The sequence below is a fragment of the Bombina bombina genome, chromosome 6, assembly GCF_027579735.1.
Source record: "Bombina bombina isolate aBomBom1 chromosome 6, aBomBom1.pri, whole genome shotgun sequence".
NCBI lineage: Eukaryota > Metazoa > Chordata > Amphibia > Anura > Bombinatoridae > Bombina > Bombina bombina.
This window is the reverse complement of record NC_069504.1, coordinates 964,953,836-964,979,852: the sequence shown is the minus strand read 5'-3', so window position 1 is coordinate 964,979,852 and position 26,017 is coordinate 964,953,836.

The following is a 26,017-nucleotide window of genomic DNA, read 5'->3' as shown; positions in this document are numbered from 1 at the left end:
GTATCATTCTGATACTTGCATTTAATCTTCCATATTTCGAACCTAAAGAATAGCGAAACAGAATTTTATTGTCAGCTAATATCATACAACTTAATGTGTTAAATAAGACACAATCATATACAGTATCTCTTACAAAAGAAAAAAAATACACCAAAGCTTGTTTGAATTCTCTCAATATATCATGACAAGTATGCGAGAAAGTTTCCCCTGCATAAGCCATCGCACTAGCATGTGGAGTCAAATCTCAATATAAATGCATTGAATACTACTATACATCAAGTTCTTATCACCTAATATAACATAATAGCCAACCGGCAACTTTAATGTATATAAACATTGTTATTAGATCTGATTATCCCTCATATTCTAATAGCCAATACAAATCATTCTCCAGTCACAATGTCACAGCAGGCATGTACGCTTTTCCTACATCAATACTAAACATGACAATAACAGCAGTAAACCTTTGATTGGTAGACTACAATATGATAGACGCCAATCATAGCTCTGGATATGTTCTGACCACCAAGTAGACATGTTTCTAACTCACATAAATATTGGCAATTTGCTGCCCGGTACACCCCCTCTGAGGAAGCGTAATGTGAAACACGACCACGTCAGGGGTCTTGTGTGTGTGTGTGTGTGTTTTAATGCGCTCTCTGCTCGGTCTGTGACCAGCCTTAATTATATGTTTGTTCGTCCAAAAATGGGTTATGAGATGTAAGATATCTGACTAAGGGGCTATTTGATAGTGATATATCGCTGCTCAGCAATGATACCAATATAAGACGATAGTCTAAACTTATTATTGTTACTCAATCATTGTAATATGAGCCTGCAATGACTTCCACATACATCATTGCCCCACACACTTACCATATAAATGTATCCCTAGTTATAACCTTTATTTAGCAATAGAACAAGCATCTTATTAAATAATTTTTGGCTGCCCAGCAGAGAAGTGTTTTTAATTGTCTCATGGCAGCATTTTTCTTAGTTTAATAAAGCTGTCTTTTACTTAATAACTAAATAAAAGTTACATTTTAATATGCACTATATGTTCCTTTTGCTTACAGCATTTTCTCTGTGTACCTATCTATAAATAGGTTATATATATATATATATATATATATATATATATATATATATATATATATATATATATATATATATATATATATATATACATATGTACACATATATAGACATATATGTATATATATATATATATATATACAAGTGCATTGGAGCCCTTTGCGGTTAAATAGATGAAAACATGTAAAATCATATGTATGCATTATTCATATTTAAAAAGTGTTATAATGTGTATTTACTGTAAATATTTCACATCCCATTGTTCTGCACATAGCAGTATATGTTCTAAGTATTTATAAATAGACATATATATATATATATATATATATAGATGATAGATAGATAGATAGATAGATAGATAGATAGATAGATAGATAGATAGATAGATAGATAGATAGATAGATAGGATATCTATCTATCTATCTATCTATCTATCTATCTATCTATCTATCTATATATATATATATATATATATATATATATATATATATATATGTATATATATATATATATATATACATACAGGGAGTGCAGAATTATTAGGCAAATGAGTATTTTGACCACATCATCCTCTTTATGCATGTTGTCTTACTCCAAGCTGTAAAGGCTCGAAAGCCTACTACAAATTAAGCATATTAGGTGATGTGCATCTCTGTAATGAGAAGGGGTGTGGTCTAATGACATCAACACCCTATATCAGGTGTGCATAATTATTAGGCAACTTCCTTTCCTTTGGCAAAATGGGTCAAAAGAAGGACTTGACAGGCTCAGAAAAGTAAAAAATAGTGAGATATCTTGCAGAGGGATGCAGCACTCTTAAAATTGCAAAGCTTCTGAAGCGTGATAATCGAACAATCAAGCGTTTCATTCAAAATAGTCAATATGGTTTTATGGACTGATGAAATGAGAGTGAGTCTTGATGGGCCAGATGGATGGGCCAGGGGCTGGATTGGTAAAGGGCAGAGAGCTCCAGTCCGACTCAGATGCCAGCAAGGTGGAGGTGGAGTACTGGTTTGGGCTGGTATCATCAAAGATGAGCTTGTGGGGCCTTTTCGGGTTGAGGATGGAGTCAAGCTCAACTCCCAGTCCTACTGCCAGTTTCTGGAAGACACCTTCTTCAAGCAGTGGTACAGGAAGAAGTCTGCATCCTTCAAGAAAAACATGATTTTCATGCAGGACAATGCTCCATCACACGCGTCCAAGTACTCCACAGCATGGCTGGCAAGAAAGGGTATAAAAGAAGAAAATCTAATGACATGGCCTCCTTGTTCACCTGATCTGAACCCCATTGAGAACCTGTGGTCCATCATCAAATGTGAGATTTACAAGGAGGGAAAACAGTACACCTCTCTGAACAGTGTCTGGGAGGCTGTGGTTGCTGCTGCACGCAATGTTGATGGTGAACAGATCAAAACACTGACAGAATCCATGGATGGCAGGCTTTTGAGTGTCCTTGCAAAGAAAGGTGGCTATATTGGTCACTGATTTGTTTTTGTTTTGTTTTTGAATGTCAGAAATGTATATTTGTGAATGTTGAGATGTTATATTGGTTTCACTGGTAAAAATAAATAATTGAAATGGGTATATATTTGTTTTTTGTTAAGTTGCCTAATAATTATGCACAGTAATAGTCACCTGCACACACAGACATCCCCCTAAAATAGCTATAACTAAAAACAAACTAAAAACTACTTCCAAAACTATTCAGCTTTGATATTAATGAGTTTTTTGGGTTCATTGAGAACATGGTTGTTGTTCAATAATAAAATTAATCCTCAAAAATACAACTTGCCTCGCATTTTTGTAAATATTTTATTATATCTTTTAGTACACCCTCACATTTTTGTAAATATTTTATTATATCTTTTCATGTGACAACACTGAAGAAATGACTCTTTGCTAAAATGTAAAGTAGTGAGTGCACAGCCTGTATGACAGTGTAAATTTGCTGTCCCCTCAAAATAACTCAACACACAGCCATTAATGTCTAAACTGTTGGCAACACAAGTGAGTGCACCCCTAAGTGGAAATGTCCAAATTGGGCACAATAAGCCATTTTCCTTCCCCGGTGTAATGTGACTCATTACTGTTACAAGGTCTCAGGTATGAATGGGGAGCAGGTGTGTTAAATTTGGTGTTATCGATCTCACACTCTCTAATACTGGTCACTGGAAGTTCAACATGGCACCTCATGGCAAAGAACTCTCTGAGGATCTGAAAAAAAGAATTGTTGCTCTACATAAAGATTGCCAAGAGTGCTACAGTTCATTAAGGGAACCATGAATGCCAGCATGTACAGTGACATACCGAAGCAGAGCATGCTCCCCTCCCTTCGGAGACTGGGCCGCAGGGCAGTATTCCAACATGATAACGACCCCAAACACACCTCCAAGATGACCACTTCCTTGCTAAAGAAGCTGAGGGTAAAGGTGATGGACTGGCCAAGAATCTATCTAAACCTAAACCCTATTGAGAATCTGTGGGGCATCATCAAACGTAAGGTGGGGGAGCGCAAGGTCTCTAACATCCACCAGCTCTGTGATGTCCTCATGGAGGAGTGGAAGAGGACTCCACTGGTAACCTGTGAAGCTCTGGTGAACTCCATGCCCAAGAGTTTAAAGGCAGTGCTGGAAAATAATGGTGGCCACACAAAATATTGACACTTTGGGCCCAATTTGGACATTTCCACTTAGGGGTGTACTCACTTTTGTTGCCAACGGTTTAGACATTAATGGCTGTTTATTTAATTATTTTTTTTAGGGGACAGCAAATTTACACTGTTATACAGGCTGTACACTCACTACTTTACATTGTAGCAAAGTGTCATTTCTTCAGTGTTGTCACATGAAAGATATAAAATATTTACAAAAATGTGAGGGGTGTACTCACTTTTGTGAGATACTGTATATATAGGTATAAATATATATTGTACAAAAATACTATCAAATATATATATATACAAATATGTATTTATGAATAAATACAACATATTCTTTGCAGAACATTGGAATGTGAAATATTCAAACTTTCATATCGGGTTAGCGTGTGAGTTAGGTGTTTTTTCCCCAACTATTTTTGCTCCTTTGACTTCTATGAGGGAATACTTGAACCCACATGCGATATTCTAAGCTTGTCTTGTAGCGCAGTTAACGCTCAAGCAGGAGAGTTAAATAATGCTCCACTCATAATCTAGCCCATTGTTAGAGAAAGATTAGAATGAACCCCATAGTTATATGCTAGCAATAGGTCAATAATAAAATACTGTAACAAGAGAATTTTATTTTTCTTTAAAATGAAAAATTGTTTCTTTATAATTAGTGAAAAGATAATCAATGGTAACTCAACAAATCTTAAATATTATTTTTCAGCATTAAATATATTTCTCCACCCTACTCAATTTTTCAATGGGGTTTGTTTTTTTTAAGCTCTGTTAAAATCAGTGTAGTACTACTCATCATGACTGTTTGTCCAAGTAAAACTGGCATTTAGTTAAGGCTGTGTATACTGTAAACACATGCAAACTAAAAACTATATTATTATAATGTTTTAACCAGGGTTCGGACTGTAGATTATCTGTGCTGTAAAAGGAATAACAGATTTATAATCTTTAGCTTCATATTGTGATGCAAAAGCTGTTGTAAATGTATATGATTTATAATTATTTTAGCAGTTTTGCATGCTTTAATCATATCACTTCTGCAGCATATTACACAGTTCACTTTTTCTGCATTTAAAAGCAAGGGTGATATAGATTATCAAAGGTACAGTACACTGCTGGCACATTATGCTACAGTACACTGCTGGCACATTATGCTACAGTACACTGCTGGCACATTATGCTACAGTACACTGCTGGCACATTATGCTACAGTACACTGCTGGCACATTATGCTACAGTACACTGCTGGCACATTATGCTACAGTACACTGCTGGCACATTATGCTACAGTACACTGCTGGCACATTATGCTACAGTACACTGCTGGCACATTATGCTACAGTACACTGCTGGCACATTATGCTACAGTACACTGCTGGCACATTATGCTACAGTACACTGCTGGCACATTATGCTACATGGCAGTGCACTCTCAGCTGTTTGATACCTGGTAAGTAAGAAAGAGAGGGAAGTGTTCTTGGACTTGTGCAAAGTGCTTTCTTCAGTCTTCATGTTTTAGGGAGAAATATAGTGCCACAAAGTATAATTACTGTTTGCTTAAAAATAAGTGTAAAAAGTAGTGTGAGGAAATGGGGGCTTCTTTTTGTGGAGAAGAAAAGTATTCTTTTTCATGCTTGTGAGGTGTGTCAATATCTATCAATAAAGCAGAGGCCTGCTTATCAGCTACTAAGCAATTTGTTCTAAGATGTTCAAATATGCACTTCCTGTTAGCTTCAAAAACACAATAAACTTTATCAAAAACAATGATTTAGTCCTTTGAGTGCTAAGCACTTTCCCACCTGGGTGCTAAGCTGATTTAAGTTTTTTTTAGATCCCCAATACGTACACCATTGGAAAGGTTAGGCGATTACCTTTCAAACAGTGGGTCTTGGGGGTATGTAGCTACTTAGATGCCTGAGATACAGACTTCTAAGCAAAGCATGCCCCATTTCCCTATACTTTCCCTATACTTGTCATTGTCATTTTTGTCATCACGCAAAACGTAAAGCCCCGGCGATGCCTGTCCCTATAAAGGCCCGATCGCCTGGGTAGGTGCGGGTGGGAGCCCCCCGATCTCCCTCAAGATGGGAGAGTTCTAGCACCTGAGTGGGAAACTTTGCGATGGCTCAGAGCCGTCGCTAGCAGTGAAAGGGTTAAACATTGGTCTTTCAAATGTATGATTTTTTTTTTACTGTCCTTTTATGCAGACCAGTTGTAGTCTGTTAGATGCACATAATCATTCACCTCCTAGAGAATAAATGTGACTGGCATGAGCAGCAAAAGTGAGACTGGATGAACTAAAGAGAAGCTTCTGTCATTATACTGCCCACATCCGATCTGGAGAACTTAAAAGTGAAAAGAACTGTCTGCTTTGGCATCTGCCAATCCTAATCCCTAGACAACATCCTCATCCCTAGACAAAATTGGCAAGCAGAGCACTTAATGTACCATCAGATGCTGTCACTGGATAATGATTGTAATGATATCCCACGCTTCCTCTGAACACATAAATCTCCATAGGTGCCATCCTTTACCTGTAGTTTGGTTACACAGTAGACATGTGCGTTTCATTTTGTTTCGAATTTAAATTCAGACAAATTTGTCAAATTCGGAGATGCGGATCGATTCGAATTTCCGAATTACCGTAGCACCGAATCTAACGAATAAATCCGAATTAGTTCGGATTTATTCGTAACATTCGGATGGCCATGGACTAATCACAATTACACTAGTATTGTACTGTATATTAGGTTATATCACTCTGCTATGGGTTACACCTAATATTACAGTACATAATACTAGTCTAATACACAGCACATCCCACCTAACACATATCGATTATTGAACCTCCGAATTTACTAATCGAATCTGAACACATCCGAGTACATCCGAATTTATTTGAATCCGAATGAATCCGAACGAATCCGAAACGAATGCATTTGAATGTATCCAAATTCGAATCGATCCGAAAACGAAATTCAAAAACATCCGAATCAATCCGAAACAAATTTTTTTCACCGCGCACAAGTCTATTACACAGCTGAATTTTGTTATCCATTTCCTTTATCAAATGCTTTTTTCTATATTTGAAGTGTGCATTTAGATTAAACTACAGAAAGAAAACTGAAAATCAAACAAGACATATCACTAAGTGTAAAGGTGCTTAAACCACTTTTTATGCACCCCAAACCTAATAATTGGGTTTATCGCTATCCTTTAGAAAAGGGTAGATAATGTTTTTGTTTTTATAAAAAAAAAAATCATCATTAAAGCATATGGGGATCTTTGTAGATAAACCATTTGAAAACGTATTCTAAAGGATTATGACTAACCACTAAATCCGAACAGAATCTTGAAATGCCCATTTGCATTTGGTGAAAGAGCTAATACCATAAAAAAATATATTTGTATTTAAAGGGATATGAAACCCAAAATGTATCTTGCATGACTCAGATAGAGCATGCCATTTTAAACAACTTTCAAATGTACTTCTTGGTTCTTGGACTTTTGTTTTAAACACCCAATTTTTAATTTGTGAATCAATAAAGTTTATATTTTAAATAAAGTTTGTGAAATGAAGTTACACCAAGCATAACACTCACACACAACATTATAGTCTCCTTGTTTTTCCTGTGGATTAAAGAGAGTGCTATATTTGTATTCTTTTGGTACTTTAGAGGAATTTTCTCACTTCCACTGCAGGCTTTTTGTTAATACACTTTCAAATTTATGTATATTATCAATTTTTCTTTGTTCTCTTTGTATCTTTGGTTGAAAAGAGGGATGTGTGCTTGCTAGCACTATATGCAACAGTTTTGGAAGAATGTTATTAATTTGCAAGATCACTAGATAGCAGCACTATTTCCTGCTATGTAGTGCTCCAGATGCCTACCTAGGTATCTCTTCAACATAGGATATCATGGGAAAGAAACAAATTTGATAATATAAGTAAATTGGAAAGTTTTTTTTTAAATAGTATGTTCTGTCTGAATCACAAAATAATTTTTGGGGGTTTAATATCCCTTTAAATAAAGTGAATAAAAAAGTATAGCAGGGGGCGTGTCTCTGGGCAGCACCTTGAATGGATGCAATATCAGTTGCTCTGTGTGGAACATTGGTAATTCACCTTTTATCAGTGTCTAAGAGGGTCACTCATCTACCTTAACCTGATATCTTGAAACTACACACCCAGCTGACTCGAATGATATCACAATATTAGGTATTCCACCTTTGATTACTGATCCGGAGCATTGAGGCCTAAGGCCAGAGGCCTTCAACACCCCCCCCCCGGTATATTGCAGGCCGGGTAAGCAGTGTACTACCACTGAAAATTCACTGGAAATTCAAGACACTACCATACCAGCAATGGAGCACAAAAAGATTATAGAAATGATAAGCTCAATCTTGGAGTCTTATAGAGTGCAACTCTGCAGCAAAATAAAAAAGGGCATTTAGACTCGACCTGGGTAACCACGGGAAAATGGCGGAGCACCCACAAGAAGCAAACACGTCTATACATCCCCAAGAGCCCAACGCAGGGGAAGAGGAGAGTACGGCAGCTACCGTTCACAGAATTCAGAATAAACCTATTGCGGGATACCGCAGAGCGCTCAATCACCTAGGGGTTAAAACTGTAACTAAAGGCATTGCTTTATATGCCCCTGAAGGGACTCCCATGAAACAGCGATACTGGAAAATACAAGCCCGCAAAGCCTCACATCCATTGCGACCATTGAGAGTTCCGGACTGCAGCTTTCACAGAAAAAGGGAAAAATACATAGGTGTGAAGCTATCATGCACGCCACTGAAAGTTCTGGTCCTAGTAAAATCAGCCTCACTTAAGCTTTCTTACAGAGGCCGATCTGTCCGGGGTGGCACAGAGCCAAGGGTAATCCCGCTAAACATGGAGGATACTCACCCAGAAACAGCTTGCCGTGGAGGACACGGAGAGCGATCCCTCGGAGGTCATTTTTGCTGGCCGGCAGGGAAGATTCACGAGAGACTTGACCGACCGCACCTGCACAGGCTTTAAAGTAGGAGTCAGCTGAAAATGCTTTATTTGATCCGGGGGAGACTGGCAATCAGCTGTTTTTACTAAATTACAAAACCAGGACTCTCTCTCCTATAAACAGGTTAATTATTATGTACACTACGCTTGGCCTCTGGATTCTTTTTGCCCACTATTAGTACATACCCTCTGCCGAAGTTCCTCAACCAGTGCACATTAAGTATGGGACCTTTTAGCGTTTAATGTATATTCCTAAACCCTGAAGAGTATGTCAGTGATCAGTTTTATATTTTGCAAGAATTAATCTTACTATGCATGCATTGACCTGACCATTGCAAGCTCTGAATTATTATTAGCACCATCTTATATCACCTAGAGATAAGTTAGATCAGGCTACTGCATGCGCAAATGCTTTTATCATAGATAGATATCACTTGGAATGTAGCCTTTAGTTAAATGTACACTCATAGGGGGGGCAATCACTAGTTCCTTTTTCGTGGGGAGTATAGTGAATTTGGTTATTAGATAGTCTCTACCGGTTCATCACCAGCCCTAGTCTTTAGATATAGTTTGGTGTCCAGATTAAAAAACAATCTTTTCACCCTTAAATTAAGTTATATATTTAGGAACTGAAAGCCTAGCTCTGACCCTTGCTCATTCAATCCCAATTTACAATCTGACCTCCTCTATCTGCAGCTCTTTCATGGTTGCGTTTGCACATACTAAATATTAGGATATAGTTCCCAGGCTCATATGGCCCATCTCAAACTCTGGGTTGGGCTACTTTGCAGGTGTTGGTAGCTCCATATAGCCCCTACTTATAAATATATCTACAAATGGCCTAAAAGAGTCTCTTTATACCTACATCCATAAAATATAATCAAAATAAATACCATAGTCAATATATGCTCAGATGAAATTCTGTTCGGCCACAATTGATATGTATTTCACTTACCTGTCTTTACGCTCCATATATGGAAATGTGGGTTAATTTTATCCTCAATTATTAGCATCAGTTACACTGTCTCAGGCCCACATGTGGCTATTTTATAAGCTAGTAACCCTCTATTCTCCACCACAAGTGTTACCAGTTTCAAGAGGGTCCTATAATGACTTGTGAGGATGACGTCATAGTAAGCAATACAGACACTGAGGTTCATTTACGCATGCAATATCGATGTCGCCAAAAATGGCTACCTGTATGTTTGATACTTCAATGTTGATATTTCTTTTTGTTCATTTAGCGTGCCCATTCAATAGGTTTAATTCCCCTCACTATGTTGGTAATGGACATATTTGAGGACTAGATTAGACATAGTTTCACTGAAATCCCTACTGCTAGACCTTTTGCCCTTTTCCTTGGATCACTAGATATTTGCCCAACATTTACCTAACTATGGTCTTAATTGAGGTAACACTACTGGTCACATGTCTGAGTTTGTTGGGGAGAGATGTATAATTTGTTTGTATGCACCTTGACAGTACAGACCCATAATGGTTCTATAAGTTAAGTTAAGTGGAGTTTACCACATGTATGTGCCTTAAATGCTCCTTCTATAATCTGGGTCCAAAAGTGGCCCTGAAGTGTCACTTCTATCTCATTCCCCACCCAAATCCTACCTGGCTATCAGCGAACCAAAAGTGGCAGCTTTATTTCACTTAAGAGATATTGTTTATCAACAGTTATAAAACTCAAAAAATTAGGTCTTCTAATGTGCATCTAACTTTTGTTACTTAATGTACATCCAACTTTTGTTACTTAATATCAAATTCTAAGGTTGCTTTTTGTACAATCATTATATCATGCGTCTTTAATGTCTTGTATTTTGTTTAAGTGTATTTGCATGATGCGTGTTGATGTAACTTTTATTCCTCAATAAAAAACTTAAAAAAAAAAAAAAGGATAGCAGACCCCTTTCTGTAAATCCATCCATTTTCTAGAAATATCCAATTCCAAATCACATTGTGTACTGTTAAATAAATGTAGGCAGTATATGGCCAGGAAAGGATTATTCTTGATTAGATAAAGATGTTGTAAAATAGGAAGTAATCCAGTAATGTAGAAGATTGCACAAAAATAATATTTACAAAGTGATAAAAAGTAATTAGAACATGGGTATCAAATCTTCAAATATAATAAAAATTATTAGTCAAAACAAGACACACTTTTTGTAAGGTGTGCTAAAAAAACAAATTTTGTATTTGTATTTAACATAACCAGGGAGACTGACCATCTCCCATTGGTTTAAGCACCCCACCCAAGTTCAGGTGTACTCATGACAGTGTAGTAGAGTTGTGAATAAAAAGCCAGGGAGTCTCATTATATTATGAAGAGTAAAAGCAGGAATGATTCAGCCCTCTGTGGCAAAAGGCAGTGTTAGGACCAGTCGAATTGGGGCACCTTGTAAGTGGTGACTGGCTAAGCAAAATATGGCCATATTGTGTGACTAAGTTCCCAATATTATATATAAAGAATAGTTGTCTCTTGATGTATTTGCAGGCATTTTTCTGCAGCAGTTAAAAAAATATGTTGTGCTTTTGAAAATGGATGTGCGCTGATACCTTATTGTTTGTGTAATTACTGGGTCATATTGGCAGCACTCCCAGATGTGGATTTAAACTTTTTGTAAGGTGTGCTAAAAAAACTAATTTTGTATTTGTGTGTATATATATATATATATATATTTATATATATATCTGATATAAATATATATATATATATATATATATATACATATACATATATAAAGTCCAACTGGTTTAGCACTCTCGATGTTACCACTGCTGGCCGGGGTGCAAAGCAAAAGTAGTAATACAGTCCCAAAGAAAGCTAGCACTCTCCGGTGTTAAGATCATTCAAATCTCTTTAATGCAATTTGTGATGTTTCGGGGTTTCACCCCCATCCTTCGTCATAATGGTACGGGGGTGAAACCCCAAAACGTCACAAATTGCATTAAAGAGATTTGAATGATTTTAACACCGGAGAGTGCTGGCTTTCTTTGGGACTGTATTAATACTTTTGCTTTGCACCCCGGCCAGCAGTGGTAACATTGAGAGTGCTAAACCAGTTGGACTTTATATATATATACAAAATTTGTTTTTTTAGCACACCTTACAAAAAGTTTAAATCCACATCTGGGAGTGCTGCCAATATGACCCAGTAATTACACAAACAATAAGGTATCAGCGCACATCCATTTTCAAAAGGTTTTTGAGACCTGTAGTGTGGGGTCACATATGTCAGGCTGCACACACAAGTTAAGAAGTAGTGGTCTGCTTTTAAACAAGCTGCAGCATGCTTCTTACCATCTCAGAGGTGGTACATTTACATCATTCCATAATGACTCATGTTGGATGATTCCCAAGCCACGTTCAGCATGGGGAGGGGTGGCTTAAGTCATTGCATGTGCAATGATAAATACATGCAGCTGATGCAGACTTGCTTGCCCTGAACGCAGTCAGACAGGTTCCAATGCTAGAAAACAGGGCCCATAGACCTATGCATTGTATCTGTCTTTATGTATCACTCCATGTGCTTATTCTGGAGCAACACATTGATATACATAGAGATAGATAGATAGATGATAGATAAATAGATGATAGATAGATAGATAGATAGATAGATAGATAGATAGATAGATAGATAACCATTACTTCAATAAAAGCATTGACTGTACATAATTTAGAATTGGTTGTTTGAATACCTCATGAAAAATTGTCCCATGGAATTTTGCTTGATTTGAATAGAGCCCATTATTTTCTAAGGCTTTTTAATGGATTTGAATATTACTAAAAACTATCAAAGCATGACAAATTGATAATATGAGTAAATTAGAAAGTTTCTTAAAATTGCATGCTCTAAATCATTAAAGAAAACAAATCTGGGTTTAGTATCCCTTTAAACCTATATTATGGCTGACAACTCAGGTATTCCAGTTCAATACCAAGTATAAGCCCAACAGGGTTACTAATGTTATAGAAAGGTGGTAATGTTTAGGAAATCAAGTTGTCCTTCCTGTAGCTCCTCACCTCAGGGGAAAATACACCAGTGGGCCACTACCACAGGTCCATTTTCACCTAACTGAAAAGCTTAATGGAAATGTTTGTAGCTATGGAGTAGTATTAACACTATAGGATTGAGCAGATTTATATGAAGACGTTCAGCTGAATTCTAATTGCATTTCTGAAAAAAAATAGTTGATACAGTGTGACATGCTCCTTCCATTTATTCAATTCTCATGTGCTCTATCTGATTTGTCCATAACGTAATAAAAAGAAACTACATGGGACAGTTAATCTAGCAATTTATCAAAAGGGTACTATAAAAACTAATTTCCCTTAATGTTTTTCCATTGACTTCTTATTCCATGTGCAGAGGTTATATATATGGGAAATTGCTCCTTTAAGTTTAATTTTGTATATGAAATATATGGTTTTGCTCCTTGAAACAACCGCCACCCATTTAAATGAGCTGATCTTACAGCCATAGCAGCCATCCTCTTATCTTATCTTTGCGATTGAAAATTCCCTTGTTAGTATCTATCTCTCTCACCCCCACTGTGATGATGAATATGGATGCTGCCTTTTGTTTACATAACTTGTCTACAGAGAATGTAGCGGTATACAATGACAAAATTAAGGTAAATGAGATATTTGTAAACAATTACAATACTCTAGTAGGTAAAATAGATTAGTGGAGAAAATGTTGCTTTTAATATTCTCTGTGGACAGTGGCAGCTTTGGTGTGTAGACATTCAGTAGTAATTAAAGGGAGTGTCTAGTCAAAATAAAACTTTAATGATTCAGATGGGGCATACAATTTTAAACAACTTTCCAATTTAATTTTATTATCAAATTTGCTTTGTTCTTTTAGTATTCTTTGTGGAAAGCTAAACCTAGGCTTGCTTATATGCTAATTTCTAAAGCCGTTGAACTTCCTCTTATCTCAGTGCATTTAGACAGTTTTTGTCAGTTAGACTGCTAGTTCATGCGTTTCATATAGATAACATTGTGCTCATTCCTGTGGAGTTATTTAAGAGCCAGTTCTGATTGGCTAACATACCTACCTGTCTGTCAAAAGAACTGAGATAAGGGGACAGTCTGCAGAGACTTAGAAACCAGGTAATCACAGAGATAAAAAGTGTATTACTATAACAGTGTTGGCTGTGCAAAACTGGGGAATGGGTAATAAAGGGATTATCTATCTTTTTAAACAATACACATTCTGGAGTAGACTGTCCCTTTAAGCAGGATGGCTTCACAATGTTTTCTGTATGAAAAAAAGAGGTGCACAGAACTCTTTACTACTACTTGGCCTGTTCAAATGGACAATTAAATGTAATTTACATAAACAAATGTGCATGAAGCAATTGATGACAAATACTTTTTTATCATTTGCAAAGCATACTCTACCCTTGAGAATATTGTCCACAAACTGTTACCGAACATTGTAGCAAGTGCAAATTATTTCAATGTCTAATAAATTGAAAAACGACATTTCCAAAAATAACATATAGCAAAACTAAATATGGTACACTAATTAGTTTGTTCTCACAGGATTCAGTATCTTCGAAACACTGATGTTCTCAGATAATTCCCATTAATTAAAATGTGTTTTTAAATGTATTTCCAGCACAAAATAAAATGACTTTTTAAGGTCTCAACTCTTCCTGTTATTTTATGAGCTCATTTACTAAAGAATTTATGGGTTTTTTCATGAACGTATCCATTGAGTAATATATTACTTTTTGACATAGATAAAGTTGCAGAGGAGTCTCAAAAAGGCAAGAAGCAGTGCTTCACCTACCCATTCCATTGTTCATTAATTTGTGTTCTTGTCATTAAACAGACATGGAACACAAATTATTTCCTTTCAGGATTCAGAGAAAGCAAACAAGTTTAAACAATTTTCCAATTTATTTTATTATCAAATTTAATTCATTCAGATATCATTATCTTAGTATCATTTTGTTGAAGGAGCAGTAATGAACTACTGGAATCTTGCTGAGCACACCAGGTAAGCCAATGACAGGAGGCATATATGTGCAGCCACTAGAGTGACCACATGTACCGGACTGCCCGGGACAATCCCGCATTTTGCAGGTCTGTCCCTGGTCCCGGGCACCATCATTGCGGGACAATGCAGTGTCCCGGAATGGATGGCTGCCCTCCAGTGCCGCCATGGCCATCTGTCAAACAGACTCTCTGACTCCGCCGGGGATTAACGCAGCGAAGCCAGGAGAGAGGCGTGCTGCCTGCGCAGCTAGCGGGATGATGTCAGGTATGTTTCTGGAGAACACAGGAGGAGAAGAACATCCTGGTGGCGGGTGCCGCGCAATATCTAAGCTAGAGTGCACTGTGTAGAGCAGCACACAGAGCAGACTCAGCAGAGTAGCGTGCGCAGAGCAGATTCAGCAGAAGAGTTATTATTATAGCAGACTCAGTCTCAGATGGGTAAGAATAGATTAGAACTACTAGACGTTGCAACTTTCATCATATGCACACATAGCATAGTTAAATTCAACTAATTAATTAGTATATTCATGACATTTTTTATTTTATCATCAACCATACAAAAAAATATTTTTCATTATGATATAAATTTAAAAAAAAATATATAGCAAAGGTGGTTTGATTCCCTGATGAGATGGGTGATGTAAAAAGTATGCCGCTCTAAGTAACTTTATGAAAGCATGTGTACATTGTACATCACCTAAAGTCTAAAGTGGTGACCACAGTTTTTTTTTTTTTTTTAATTGGGGGGGGGGGGTGTGTCCCTGAATGGCAGTTTGGAAATGTGGTCACCCTAGCAGCCACCAATCAGATGCTACAGAAGCTCCTAGTAGTGCATTGCTACTTAGGTATGCTTTTCATCTAAGGATACCAATAGAAAGAAACAACTAGATAAGACAAGTAAATTGGATAGTTATTTAAAATCACATGCTCTATCTGAAATTTGAAAGTTTAATTTTGACTTTACTGTCCCTTTAGCTTCTAAGTGCTCAATACATATTATCTCACACATCAAACAATAACTGCTAGCAATATGGGAAAAACAACGATTACAAACACAACACTTAGGGCTCCAGTTATCATTGTTTGGAGAAATCCGACTTTCAGTTCTCCAATAAGTTCTCCGCATCTCACCCTCTGTGAGGCGCACCTGTGCGCCAATATTTATCAAAAAATGGGTCGTATTATAACGCCGTTTTCCAAAGTCGAGATGTGGCGTATTAATGATAAATCACGACTATATTATTAGATATGCGCCTAATTTATCATTCCTTCATCGTAAAAAAGTGCATATTTTTGGTCTTTTTCTTTTTTATTACTGTATTTTGTAACCATCTTTTTAATACCATGTTATCTATTTAGATTGGTAATTTGAATTGAACAAAGGTAGAGATTACAAGTAATTTGTTTTGGTTTATCCACTGTTCACACCCCTTGGAGATCTTTAACTACTATTCCACTTTATTTTTCACACATGTCTTACATATCACAAATTAATTTGTTTTTGTTTATCTACTCTACACACCCCATGCAGACCACTACTATTCCTTTTGATTTTCAACACGTCTTACATCTTTACAAACTAATTTATTTTGGTTTACCTACTTCACACATCCCCTGTAGACATTTCACTACTATTCAATTGAAAATTTTAAGGGTCTATTGACCTCTAATCTTGTTAAACTTTCATTGATAATATGTTTAAATTTATTAAAGACAGTAATTGTACGACAATTGTTTATATTTGTTAAATCATATATTCATTTATTCTCAATATAAAATAAATAAAAAAAATGTTAATAGCACATTCATAAAATTTTTTAGTAATATAAATACAAAAGTTACATCTTTTCATATTGCAGCCTCATTTTTCTGACAGCTGTGTAACTTCTGATCAGTCCAATTTCAGCTTTAAGAAGGGCTTCTAGGAGATCTTTTTTGCTGATTAAAATTGTATCATCATCAGGAACTAAATATATATATAGAGATATTAATTAACTATTTTTTATTCTTTTGAATTACATTGCTAGAAAGAAAGAGTAAAAACATATCTCTCACTAGAATTAGCAACAGTATTAACACAGATTATAAAATGCTCGCTCACTTACCCCAGTCATAATATTGAGGTGAATGAGACTCCTCATCTTGCACCTCTAAGTTTCTTACAGTTTTTGGATTTGCTGTGAATAAAAATGTTTTTATTGAACTTATTGATTGTTTAACTATTGACTTTATCTATCTCAAACTCTTTTTTCTCTCTTTCTCTCTCTCTCTGTATGTTTCTCAATATCTCTCTATAAGCTTATATTTAAATTTATAAAAATGATTTATTTCTCTTTCTATATTTATATCTCTCTCTATATATATAACACTATTTATTTATTTATATATATATAAATATATATACCAATATATAAATGTGTGTGTGTGTGTGTGTGTATATATATATATATATATATATATATATATATATATATATATATATATATATATATATATATATATATATATATATATATATAAACACATATAGACATTAATCGACTTTTGGGTATAAAAATATATATACACATATTAAAACCATTGATATATATATATATATATATAGTTTATTATAAATATATATATATATATATATATATATATATATATATATATATATATATATATATATATAAATTTTAAAATATCTATAATAAAAAATAAAAAAAATTCACCTGATGTTCCTGGATGATCCTCCTCTTCATCATGGCCCACCTCGTCCACTTGGTCCAAATCTTCTTTATGACTAAGATTATTATCCTCCAGTTCAGCCTCATTGCACTCTTGATTAGAATCATTGTTTGTAGGCTCTTTATGTAATAAAATTATTTTATAATCATTTATATTGAATATCAAATATCTAATTAAAAAGACTGGAACTTAGAATATTTGTAAGAAATTACCTGGAATGTTTTCAATTTCTTCCTCTTCTGGCTCATCCCTCATAATATTATTTGCATTGCTATTATCTATTCCTTTATTAAAAAGTCAAAATATAAATTTAAATTAATATATTTCTTATATAATGTTTAATTTTTTCAAAATTAAAGTTACTTCTTTTATACCTGTTTCTTGAGTGCCGTCATTGTCCATAAAAACTGTGGGAAATGGATCAGATTCCCTGCCTGAACTAGAAGATGTCTCAATGGGGCAAAGGTACCTGGGCGCTCTTCTTCATTTGACTATTAAAAAATAGAAAATCACACATGTTACAAAATGTATTATACAAAATGCATTCCCTCCAATACTTTGTCTGAAAATCCAAGAAAAACTTTATTCAATCAAACATTATCTTCTTACAAGGCTAATCTTAATCCTTTTATTGTCTCACTTTTTGATCTTGTTTAGACCAAATGAAATGTATACTTTTGGAAAACTGGAGATAACAATATTTTATAACTCTGAGATAAATAAATTAGATTGTGATGTAATGCATTTATATAATACAATAGTGAAGAATAAAAAACTCACTTTAATCTCAATAAAGCACCAATAACATTGCTAATAACAATATTGAAATATCGAAAAATATTTAATCATGTGTAAAAGTATTGTATTATTAAACTACATTACTATGTATAATGCTTACATTTTTTAAGATAACTCTTTATCAAAGTCCGCATTTTCGATTGCCTCCGGTACAAATCGTTGTATCTTTTCAGACATTTGTTTTCTTGTTCTTTTTTGCCCAGATACTCTCCTCACTCTTCGCACTATCTCACATAGAATTCTGTTTCTTGTGTCCTGATCCAAAGTGAAAATCCCTTTTTTCTTTTGGGGAAAAATATTTATCCATAGTATAGGAAATAATTAATAATTCTCCAATTGAGAACTTCTTGGATCGTGGCATTTTCAAAATATTCTTCAAACTCTACTCACTCACAGGACTAATTTTGTTTATAAAATGCGCAATTTTTTAACCTAACGCCTATTTTTTTTATATCAATAATTCGGTTACATATTTTTTATAATAGTATCAAAATCCTTCTTTTAGTATACATGACATGTTTTTTTGAAACATTATAATTACATTGAAACTTTGTATAGAACTGCGCAACAACAGCACTATTTTTTGGCAACAGTAACAAATGTTAAATGTAACCGTTGATAAGGTGAAATAAAAAACAACATTATATAAGAATGTAATGATTTTGAACATAAACATTGTTATTCATAACCCGATTATCTTTATTTACATGTTACATTTTTACATCTAAAAAAAAAGCAATAAAAAGATTCCATTGGAAATCCATGTATTCCATATGAAATAAAAACTGTGACATAAAGGTCTTTCTAGAACATAAGTATACAGTATACGCCCATTTTCATCAACTACATAGATACTTGTTTTGAAACCATTATAAAAAGACAGCTTTATTTTGTATCAAAACTATTGTTATTTTTTTTTGCGCTCTTTAGTATCTCATTTTTAAAATGGCATCTGCCCAAGCTGGAAAGACCAAAAGCGGGAGAAGTATAATGTTTACTCATCTGCAAAATTGTATTTTGGTAGAATCGGTTATCGAACACTATGATGAAATTATTGGGTACCAAGCCAGAACTGTAAGCCCACAGAGAAAAAGATCTATTTGGACACAAATCAGTAGATCTGTTTCAGCAGAAGGAAGTTTTCCGAAGGATGTAAGGGCCTGTCGGAAGAGGGTAACTGATATTAGAAAAAACATTAAGAAAAAGGTTTGCAGAGAAAAGCAATCTTCCAAAGGAACCGGTGGAGGCCCCGGATATAGGGCAGAATTAACGGACTTTGAGCAGATGCTTTATGCAAGGATGGGTGATGCCATTGTGGTTGGCCTGGATGTTCTAGCAGACACTATGGATTTTAGAGGTAAGTTAAAGGTACATTAAACCCAGATTTTTTGGTTCATGATTTAGAAAGATAATTAAATTTTATACATCTTGATTATTGAATTGTAATTTGTATTATTCAATTGATATTCCTTGGTGTTAAGTATATCTAAATATGCTAACTATATGGTGTTTCTTTGATGCAAAAAAAGCTTAGTGTGATTGGCTCATATGCATAGTTTTATTTTTTCTTTTGCAACTAAGGATATGTAGAAAATGAAGACAGGAACAATAATAGAAGAAATTGGTCATGTTTTTTAGATTTCTATTCTCTATCTAAATTCTGAAATAACATTTTTGGTTTTGTAGGACTATGATAACATTGTTATATTTTGGCTGTTTTTTCAATCTATAATTATGTAATTTTAATACATGTATATTTGTATTATTAGAGCAAGAAGATGAGGGACGTGAGGAAGAGGGGATAGATGCACAGGAGGATCAACCTTTTGAAAATGAATATACCTCTCAAGAGCAACAACCATCCACCTCCACAGTACAAAGAGAAGAAGGGGCAAGTAAGTGCTTTTATAAAAACAAACTAGTTATATATTTTAATGCAAGATGTATTCAATTAGTTTACATGCCGAGATCAGTGATTATAATTTTTTGGGTAATGTATATTTTGATTTTATAATCTATGGTGTTAATTTTCTAATGTTATTTTTATTTTGTTGTAGGTGTTCGTGAACTACTACAAACCATGCAGGACAGTTTGATATTATTATTCGAGGGTAGGTTATCTTAGAAATGTAATGTTCATTTTTGTTTTTATATTAATGAATGTAACATATTAATAATACATATTTTCCATGTAATACACAGAAGATCATGTTGAAATCAATTTGGAACCTCTGGTAGAGGATTCTGTATGTCCAGAAAATGAGGGACACACACCAGAGGGACCAACCCCACCTAATTTAGAAACTCCACAGAATATCATGGACAATGAATATGAGGAAGATGAAAGACCATAACAATTGATAAACCAAGAAGATGTAACAGGCAGGGGAAATGAAATACAAAACCTCACAGACATGGCTTTGGGATTCAGGAATGAGCAAAGTGCTTTTTTTAAAGAAATGTTAAGATTGGAACAAGAAAGAAATTCAATATTAAAAGCAGATGCAGAATTTAAAAGGGATTATTACACCAAAAAAAATCGAATTTTTGAATAGAAGATTTTCTAACCAATAATTACTTAATAATATTTTTTGTTTTGGCACTTTATTGTTGAAAATAAATGTTCAAAGTTTTTCATGTTGAAAAGTTGAGTACTCATATTTTTGTTATGTTTAAGTTAGATTAGCAAAAATGTTTGTTTAAAAATGTTCAATAAGTATTTTCTATTAAAATTTTAAAAATTGTATGTAAATCTTATAAAAAATACAAGATGTTGATTTTTTTTTCAAAATTTTATTCAAAGAATATAATTTAAATTCTTTAATTAACCAATAAACACAACTTTTTTTCATCTTTATGATTATATAACAGTAGTGATGATCTTTATTCGGGTCCAATTTTTACACAAGTCCTGTGTTATCCATGGTTTCTGTAATACAATGTGAAAGGAAATTAGAAATAAAGAAAAATAATACACATTCTTTGCAAAAAAATAAACAAATAAGAAAAATAACTTACATGAAAAATATCTTTCAATTATTTCCATACGGTTTGGAACACCGGCCCTAGTAGTGTGCCTGTTTAATATGTCTTGGGGGGCATAGATGTCATCAGTATGATCCTCAGGACACAATTCATCTTGGTTTCCTTGAGATATTGCAATATTATGCAAAATGCAGCATACTAGAATAATGTCATTGCACTTCTCAGGTGAGTATTGCAAGTCTCCCCCTGACATGTCCAACACCCTAAATCTCATCTTTAACACACTGAATGTTCTCTCTATAGCACTTCTTGTACTACGGTATGACTCGTTGAATTTTATCTCTGCCCGTGTATGAGGCGATGGTACTGGTGTCAAAAGCCAAGGCCTACACGGATAACCACTATCACCTACAAATAAAGAAAAATATTTTATTACATTGTAAAACAATACTTAGTAAATCTATTTGTTCTTCCAGCAATACAAAAATAAAAAAATAAAATAAATAAAAAGATAATAAAAATAATTCTAAAAAAATAATAAAAAATAAAATAAAAATTGTCTGAGAAGGAATACACATATTTAAAAATTCAATGTCCTTCAAATTTGAAAACCAAAATTAAACATAACACACCAAAAAATGTAAAGTTAAACTCACCCAATAGCCAACCATGTGACATGTCTCCACATTTAAATGATGTAAATAATGCAGATTGTTTGAGAATGTGGTAATCGTGGCAGGAACCAGGAAATCCTGACCGCACAGCCCAAATTTTTAAGTTGTCATCACACACAGCCTGAACATTCAGTGAATGGAAGCTTTTGCGATTCCTGTATTGCTCCTCCCTTAAAGATGGTGGTCTTAAAGCTATGTGGGTGCAATCAATGGCACCAAGAACATTAGGCATACCAGCAACTTGATAAAATGATGCCTTAACTGTGTGCCATTCTTGAACATTCCTGGGCACAAAAATAAACTTATTTAGATGTTTCAAAATAGATTTTAAAACAATTCTTAGATGCCTGCAAAATGAAGGCTGGCTAATGCCAACACAGCACTAGAGACTGCCTGAAATGAGCCGGTAGACAAGAAATGCAAAACTGCCAATAATTTTAAAAGTCCAGGTATCGCCCTTGTTCTTCTTGTCCTAGGGTCAATGTCATTTTGGATCAGAGAGTAAAGATTTAGTATACTCTCCCAATTTATCCTACATCTTTGTTTAATCTCCTTATCAGACAATGTTTGTAGTCCACACCGGGGTAAAAAAACTCTGGGCACTCTTTGGCGTCTCCGTAAGGGAATATTACCATCATCAAGACGATTTTCATGGCCCCTTGCCAAAGAAATAGTAGCCAACAGTAGAAAACATTCCGTCTTCTCTCTCGCAAAAAATGAAGTAAATTAAATGTTCTCCACAGTGGATAAGGAGAACTTTGGAGGGCGTAATTGTAGGAGAATATTAGGTGCAAAATAATGATAAATATGAAATTTGGCGATTAGTCAGTCGATTTGATGAAAATACGACCGAAAAAAGCGCTTTTTTGAACTTCAATTGGCGCACATGTGCGCCTTGGCGAGATCGAATAGAGTGGTCGGATTTTTCGGTCTTAAATCATTTTTTTGGGTCGGATTTTTATTTAATAAATGGGAGAGAATTTAAGCTGGCATATTAATAGGCGCAAATGTAGGAGAATTGCAATGATAAATGGAGCCCTTAGGAAACATGCTTACAAAACCAAGAAAAAAAAAAGATGCACTCAATTGAGACAAAACAAAAGCTAGAAAAAACTTATGTCCTTGTTCACAAGGCCAGTGCCACTCAGGGTGCAGTCCCTTTTAGTACACTGTGCCTTTCACAGAGAAAAAATATCCTGTAGCATATCAGTCTGACCCTGCACAATGACAGTCCAGCGCCGAAATACCAGGCAATTCTCCTCTGAACAAGAGAAAACAACAAACCCCAGATGTACAGTACATTTTGGCCTCGTCAGTGAGGTGCAGTTGTGTGCGCAAGGAGTCCACGTCTGGTTTCCCTTTTAACTCTCAGGGAGACCCACGAGGAATTTGCATACAACAATAAAAAAGAGAGACGCACTCAACTGAGACAGAACAAAAGCTAGAAACACTTCTGTGCTTGTTCAAAAGGCCAGTGTCACTCAGGGTGCAGTCTCTTTTAGCACACTTTCTCTTTCACAGAAAAAAAATATCCTGGAGCATATCAGTCTGACCCAACCCAATGACTGTCCAGCACCGAAATACCAGGCAATTCCTCTCTGAACAAGAAAAAACAAACCCCAGACATCTGTGAAAGGCATAGCATGCTAAAAGAGACTGCACCCTGAGTGGCACTGGACTTGTGAACAAGCACATATGTGTTCTAGCTTTTGTTCTGTCTCAGCTGAGTGCATCTCTCTATTTTCATGTTTGCAAACCATTTATGTAACAGCTTGTAATTGTAAGCTGCATATCTGTTTTCTTATAGTAAAGCAGTCTTGGTGGACAAAACAAAAGTCGTCTCATTGCACTAGCATTGGGCTTTGTGGGGTACTTTAGAGGATTTGTTGGGATTTCTTACCTACACCTCAGCACAGCATATGGAATTCATAAAGGCTCTACATCCCCAGTGAAGTATTGCAGTTGTGAAGTTGTATCTCTTATTTCTCTTTATCTGTTTTCAATTTTTTCTTTAAGGGCTAAACCCTCATTGGACATTCTTATCTAATAAACACCTCCCTATAACTAATTAACCTGGACAAAAAACTTGGACACCAAAGTTGGGTTAAGACCGGTCAAAGTCACTTTTATTAAAAAAAATTAACTTAGTAACTATAGACTTCCAGGAAGTCAACATCATAAGTGGCGGCTTAACGAGCATGTTAGCTAAAAACCCAAAACAGCAAGAGGACAAGGCTGAAAATGATATGTTATGTGTGACCTCTGCTAGGCTACACCCATGTGGAGCAGTAAAGGGCCCTATAGGAGCACGGTCAGCAGGCCCGTGGATTGGAGTGCCCAATGGTCTGCACCTAGGGACATCGCTTACCCATTAGCTCGGCGTCCCCCTTTTTGGGATACGCACTTAGATGAAGCCTTCACCTCCCACTGCCAGAGGATAACTAACCTAAACTTTTCTAAAGGATAAATTGACATAGAAAGCCTTCCAGCAAACTGATGTCAACTTGGGGATGGGAAATTAGAGCTGAGGTCTTACCAGAGAAAGTTCAACTAATCAAACTCCTGCCTCAGGGACTAAATCTAATGTAACCTTAACATTGCCGCCACTTATCTGCTCCTGTAACAAAACAATTAACAACAAAATGGGAGAGTGGGTGGGGAAAAACACTTGAACAGACTGGAACAAAAAGGATGAACACAGGCCTGCAGTCTTCTTAAATAGTGAGTACACAGATCCACCTCTTACCTTGCAACAATATTGCAAGGTAACACTTACACTGATAGATCCCATGTCAAGCATGGGCTAAGGCCCGGCCTTAATATGTTCCCTGCTGACAAGCAACCCTACACTATCATAAGGGCTAAACCCCCATTGGACATTCTTATCTAATAAGATAGGAAGTCAACATCATAAGTGGCGGCTTAACAAGCATGTTAGCTAAAAAACCCAAAAACCAAGAGGACAAGGCTGGAAAAGATTTGGTTATGCATGACCTCTGCTAGGCCATGCCCATGCAGAGCAGCAAAATGCCCTAGAGGAGCTCAGACAGGAGGCCCGCGGATTGGAGCACCTAGGGACATTGCTCCACCCATTAGCTCGACTGTTCCCCTTTTGGGCTATGCCCTTAGATGAAGCCTTGACCTCCTGCCACAAGAGACTACCTTATCCATTTAAGGAAAGCTCTTGCCGCCACAACCCCTAAATTTGGGTAAGCAAGGACCTCCTTAGGTTGGAAAGAAAAATCCCCAAACCCTCAGCAGACAAGTGAATGCCGTCTGGCCTATACAAATGTCTTTTGTCTGCTGACAAGGCCTCATGTCTGACTACAAACCCACTAGTGGCCATGACCCCTTTCTAAAACTCCATATTGACCTTCTTATGAACCCTATATGCAGCCCTGGTGAAAAATTATGCAACTGTAGTCTGGCTACAATGTTCAACCATCCTATTCTAACTCCCTGGAAGGTTGTTGCTAGCTAACGAATATCTGACTTCATGGCTGTGATGAGGTCCAACGCTGGGGCCGACCTTAAATCATTACCCTAAGTGCAGGATAATTACATGGGGTCTTTCCCATCTATGTAGGGCCTCTTGAAGCAAATGGGGCAATTTGGTCCAAAGCAGTCCCCTGTGACCCAGCAATCACGAATATACACTTTATAACGCTGGGACTTCCAGCACCCCAACCTCTTTATTTCCACCATGGGCCAGCCTAGGGCCACAGCACTAGTGGCTGCTTCAATGCGAAACAAATGTGGAGTTTTTTTTTGTATCAAGATCCGCCATAGCTGCTACTTTAGATAATACCTGCTGCTGGAATTGCTATTTAGACAGGTTTGACCTGTCCTCATGTACCAGTAGTTGATCATGACCCACCGGTCTGACTTCCATGTAAGACTTAGCCAACACCACCGGCAAAAACCCTTCACTGCTTGTGCAGGGAGGGTCAGCCATGTCCCATGAGCCTCCTGATCCATCTTGAATCAAGGCACGAAAATCAGCAGAGACTCCCCGAGACTCTTACATGCGCTACTTGAATCCTTTTCCCGCA